Source organism: Bubalus bubalis, chromosome 20, assembly GCF_019923935.1.
Source record: "Bubalus bubalis isolate 160015118507 breed Murrah chromosome 20, NDDB_SH_1, whole genome shotgun sequence".
NCBI classification, from domain to species: domain Eukaryota; kingdom Metazoa; phylum Chordata; class Mammalia; order Artiodactyla; family Bovidae; genus Bubalus; species Bubalus bubalis.
Genome location: NC_059176.1, coordinates 15220464 through 15226560, shown reverse-complemented (window position 1 = coordinate 15226560; position 6097 = coordinate 15220464).

Here is a 6097-nt window from a genome sequence, read left to right as displayed (position 1 = left end):
ATAAGGGTATTTTTTAAAAATCTATAACCTTTAACAAATGGAAGTATAGTTGATTTACAGTGTTGTGTTAGTTTGTGGTGTACAGCAAAGTGATTGTTAGACATATATATGCATAGTATTTTTTCATATTCTTTTCCATTGTGGTTTATTACAGGATATTGAATATAGTTCCCTGTGCTATATACAATAGGACCTTGTTGTTTATTTCATATTTTAATTTAATTTTTATTTTAGAGTATAGTTGATTTACAATGTTGTGTTAGTTTCACTTTAGGTATAGCAAAGTGATTCAGTTATCTATTTTATGTATAGTAGTGTGTATCTGAAGAAGGAAATGGCAACCCACTCCAGTATCCTTGCCTGGAGAATCCTACTGACAGAGGAGCCTGGTGGGCTACAGTCCATAGGGTCACAAAGAGTCGGACACAACTGAAGTGACTTAGCAGCAGCAGCAGTGTGTATCTGCTAATCCCAAACTTCTAATTTATCCCTCCTCCACTCTCCCATTTGGTAACCATAAGTTTGTTTCCTCTGTCTGTGATTCTGTTTTGTAAATAAGTTTTTTTTTAAATCATTAACAATAAGGGTTTTTTAAATGACCTGTTGGCTAACACGTAACAAGATATAGAAACTTCGATGCTGTGTGTTCTAGTTGAATTGAAACTGGTGTGAGTCTAGGTCATCACCTCAAACCAAAAGTGGCCACAGGCAAGGCTTACCCAAAATGAAAAAATCAAAGGAAACTGGGATAGAGGATGAGTTTCAGGTTCAAGTCACTACGGGGTAAATCTTCTTCATAGTTAAGATGCAGCTAATATGATTGTCTTCTACAAAAATAAGAGAAAATAATTACCAAAATAAGAAAAAAAATCACTGTCTGTGGTTACTTATCTCTGTCACTACCCACTGGATGTCTGTGTGGAAGATGGGGGAAGCAGCAGGTCTAAGAGAGAGGTTCCCAAAAGCATATATTTATAATCACAGCTATGTTCTAACGGTTCTGGCTGATTCTTTCTGCATGTATGACCAAAAGAACAGGCTTCCATGACAGGCTTGCATATAGGGTGTCATTGTATTAATTTTCACTAGTGCTAAGGTATAAGCTTGGACTTCCCTGGTGGTCCAGTGGTTAAGAGTTCGCCTTCCAATTCAGGAGGCAGACAGAGGTTTGATCTCTGGTCAGGCAACTAAGATCCCATATACTGCAAGGTGACTAAGCCCAAGCTCTGGAGCCTGTGCTCTACAGGAAGAGAAGCCTGTGCACCACGATGAAGACCTAGGGCAGCCAAAAAAAAAAAAAAAAAAGATATGAGAAAGGTCTGGCTCCAAAACATTAAACCCTGACGATGGGAGATCCTGTCCAATTCCAGCGCTGATAGTGTGCCAGGTGCTAGGAATACAATGGTGAATAAGATACTATTCCTACCCTTAAGGAGCCAGGGTAGGGGTAATACCTAGTGAGAAGACAGATGAGAAAACAAATTACAACAAAATATGGGACTTCCCTGGTAGTCCAGTGGTAGAGAATCCGCCTGCCCATGCGGGGGACACAGGTTCAATCCTTTCTCCAGGAGGATTCCACATGCTGCAGAGCAACTAAGCCAGTGCACCGCAACTACTGAAGCCCATATGCCTAGAGTCCGTGTTCTGCAACACGAGAAGCCTCCACAGTGAGAAACCTGTGCACCGCAACTAGAGAGCAGCCCCTGCTCCTCACAACTAGAGAAAGCCTGTGTGCAGCAACTAAGGCCAAGAGCAGCCAAAAATATATAGATAAGCAATTTAATCTGTATTAACATTAGAAAAACACAATATAGATGGTAGTTACATGGTGCTATGGCAATATAGAAAGGTAACACATTCCAGCCTGAAAGGGTGGGGGGATTAGAACCAGGGAATGCTTTCCAAAGATAAGTCTTGAGTCATGTAGGAGTTGTATGAACAAAGTTGGGATAGTGAGACTGAGAGTAAGGGAAAAGAGGCAGTACTAAGAGTCTGAACAGTAAGAACAGTGTAAGTAAAAGAATGGAAGCATGTAACAATATTCTGTCTTTGGGACCCAGGTATACCTTCTTTATAACTGGGATGTCAATAAACAGAGAAGGTATGGCAGAGGGTGCAGTTTGTGAGATACACAGTGTCAGATTCTAGCTGTATGAAAAAGCAGCTAATGAAGAATTGCATCATGTGTATAATAAATATTAATAGAAAAAAATGAAAATCAGAAAAAAGCAAGACAATGGGGAAAGTGATAGTAAAGTTTTTTTCCTCCCTAGGTTGCTGATGTATCCAGGAATAAGAGATATCAGTTTTGCTAACTTTTCCTGAGATTCAGTTCAGTTTAGTTCAGTCGCTCAGTTGTGTCTGACTCTTTGCGACCCCGTGGACTGCAGCATGCTGGGCTTCCCTGTCCATCACCAACTCCCGGAGCTTACTCAAACTCATGTCCATCGAGTCAGTGATGCCATCCAACCATCTTATCCTCTGTCATCCCCTTCTCCTCCTGCCTTCAATCTTCCCCAGCATCAGGGTCTTTTCAAATGAGTCAGATCTTCGCAACAGGTGGCCAAAGTATTGGAATTTCAGCTTCAGCATCAGTCCTTCCAATGAATATTCAGGACTGATTTCCTTTACAATTGACTGGTTTGATCTCCTTGCAGTCAAAGGGACTTTCCTGAGATAGCAAGTTTAAATGTGAATCAGAGATTGAGGCTCTTTTCATTAGAAAATCCTAAAAATGTGGACAAAGACTAGGGAATAAGAAAAGCTGTATGTAGCATAATATCCTAAAAATCATTATTATTACAATTTATTTCTCCATCTTAGTCTTCCAATTAGGTGACAAATGACTTTTCACATAAATATTAGGGCAAAGTCTTTCCTCTCCCTCTATTAAACTTACTTAGAGAGTTCCACACCAAGTCATGCCCAGTGAAGCATCAGCACATCCTAGGAAGATCCTGTGTTTATGTGCTCCCAAGCATATTTAATTGCACATTCCTACTCCCTCAGATTAGCCTTTTGGCACAGTGAGCTCATTTCATTTCCAATGAATAAGATTACCATTGTCCATTGTTGAGCAAAAAGGATGAAGATTAGCTGGAAACTCAGTCAAGGAGAAGTTTCAAGAGTATTCTGCAAATCTAGGAGTAACACAAAGAAGTCTACTACCATTACCCAGGTCAAGGCAGATGAATTTTAAACAAGGGGTGTTTAAAACTTGAATGCCTTCCAACAACACATGGTGATTAAAGGAATTCTGACATCTGCTTGTATACAGTAGGCACAATGGTAATATTCAATAAATTTATAAAATTTATTCAAAGATGAGTGTCAGATTGGACCAACAAGTATTTGTTGAGTATCTACTATGTTGGAGATAGAGAAGTGAACTAGACATAATTCCTTCTCTTAGTCAAAGAATTCCCACTTTGGGACCAGGCACTTAAGATCATTGTCCAAGAAAGATAGGTGAGTAGTCTTATAACAAACCATGGAATGATAGAACTTCTTTGTGTACATAATTATTGACATCCAAGGAAATCTCAACCTACCCTAAAGCCGATTATAATTTTCATAATTTCTGCTCTATATGTTCTTTTTCTCTCTTTAAACATCAAATCCAAATATGATTAGCAAGGTCATAAATGACCTCCAAAATCACTGCAGATGGTGACTGCAGCCATGAAATTAAAGGACGCCTGCTCCTTGGAAGAAAAGCTATGAACAGCTTAGACAGCATATTAAAAAGCAGAGACATTACTTTACCAACAAAGGTCTGTCTAGTCAAAGCTATGGTTTTTCCAGTAGTCATGTATGGATGTGAGAGTTGGACTATAAAGAAAGCTGAGCACCAAAGAATTGATGCTTTTGAACTGTGGTGTTGGAGAAGACTCTTGAGAGTCTCTTGGACTGCAAAGAGATCCAACCATTCCATCCTAAAGGAAATTAGTCCTGAATATTCATTGAAACTCCAATACTTTGGCCACCTGATGTGAAGAACTGACTCATTGGAAAAGACCCTGATGCTGGGAAAGATTGAAGGCAGGAGGAGAAGGGGACGACAGAGGATGAGATGGTTGGATGGCATCACCGACTCAATGGACATAAGTTTGAATAAACTCCGGGAGTTGGTGATGGACAGGGAGGCCTGGCATGCTGCAGTCCATGGGGTCGCAAAGAGCAAAAAGCTGAGCAACTGAACTGAACTTGCCAGCCTAATGCTACTTTATAGACCTTTCTTCATCACTGCAGTCAAAAAGCTTACTTAGTTTTAATGTCACACTGGACATCATTGGATGGCCCCTGGGATTAAGAACTTACCTGTAACTAGTTCTTCTCTTAATCATCAGACTGTCCAAAGAGCACAGGCTCCTCTCTCACAGGAAGACCGTGATTGATTACTTTTGGGGCTCACATACAGGAGTATTTTCCAGAAGATATCTAGTAGGATGGGTCCTAGAGTAGGTGTGAGTTGTTTGAGGGTGAGTTTAGAATCACAACATGAATATGGAATAAAGCAGGACTTCAAGGTCTGAGATCACTGAATGAGGACATGCAGGGCCTGGGCATTGGAACACGTCTCTTACATGTCAACTTCCTAATATCAATAAGGAGGTTTAAATCTGCAGAATGATGAAAAATGGACATTCCATGGCAAAATCTAGAAAACACATAAGGAAGTGACAGTCCTGGCCTTTGAGGAACATATCCCACAAGAGTTGTTCTTAACTTCATTTTCATATCCTCACTAGTACGTACAGTGTTTTTGAAACCCTGACAGAGCAGAGATGCAAAATAAGAAATTCCCTTCCTCCTTTAACTAGTTTTCTGGTCTAAAAAGAAGCAATCATTAAATGAGGAAAAGGGCTTTTACTAACTCTCATAATTACCCAGTGTCTCCATACCAGAATTTTAAACATTCAAAGGTGAAATGGAGAAGCAAAAAGTACAGTCCACAACTTCAGTTCTTAATCTGACCCACATCTCTAACTACTGCAGATTACTCTTATGAAACTAGGATCCAGCACTACTGAGTGCTGCTCCAAAGGCACAGAATTAATGTTACTGACAAAACTCTTAAGTGTTGTAATGACTAGAGCTTGAGAAATGAGTAAGTCCTTAACTGAGTATGATGCATGTATAGGGTCAGAGGTGGAGGGCATGCTTAATCTGATAATCACACAGAAAATGTGGATAATTTCTCTGGGGAGAACAAGCCCAATTACTCATAATGCGCCATACTGGGCAGCACTTGAGAGACTAGGCATCACTAGTAATTTTGGTCTGGCACACATCCATGTTTTCCTGACACCCCCCCACTCCAACACTCCCCGCTCCCCCAGAGCTCTGTATTGCCCAAAAGTGATAATAATGATGGCTGATGGTACCATCTAAAAGATAGCATAATGGAAGGCATTTCTGGGACTTCGGTGTTATTTCTAGCTTCAAATTCTGGTACAAACTGCTACATCACTGAGAACACACATTTCATCAATGTTCTGCTTTGACCTGCTTCTGAAAGCTGGAGTTTGGGTTGTGGTGAACTTAGAAACAGTAAATACACAGCGGCTTTTTCCCTTTCTGGTCACAGTCCTGCCAAGGTATTAATACTAGCACCCAGTCCACCGACAGCCTTGTCAGATGCCTAGCCATGGCAAGCCCTTGGTTTCTCAGGACTCACTAACAACTTCCCTGAAAGGGCTCTTGCAGTCTCAGGGAAGCTGAAGTTAGCAGATAACACTTTCTTCAGCTTGTCTTCTCCTGAGAGCCTTCATGTAACAGAGCCAACAATGCCCTCTCTGTGCACTAGGCTTGTGTTTGCTAGTTGGTTTTCATAGATTACTTTATATATGAAGTTAATAGAAATATTTAGGGGAAAAGGATTGTAGGTCATACTAAGTCCATCAAGATGTTAACATTGATAGTACTTGTAGAATCTCAAGTTAAATTATTAAGATTTCAAAGATTGAAGACAAACAAGAAATACCGAAGTGGTATTTTTGAGACATGAATTCACAAGGTATACACAATTTTGATGACAAACTAAGGCTCAAGTTTTAAGAATGAATACCTAAGATGTTCTATGGATCTCAGA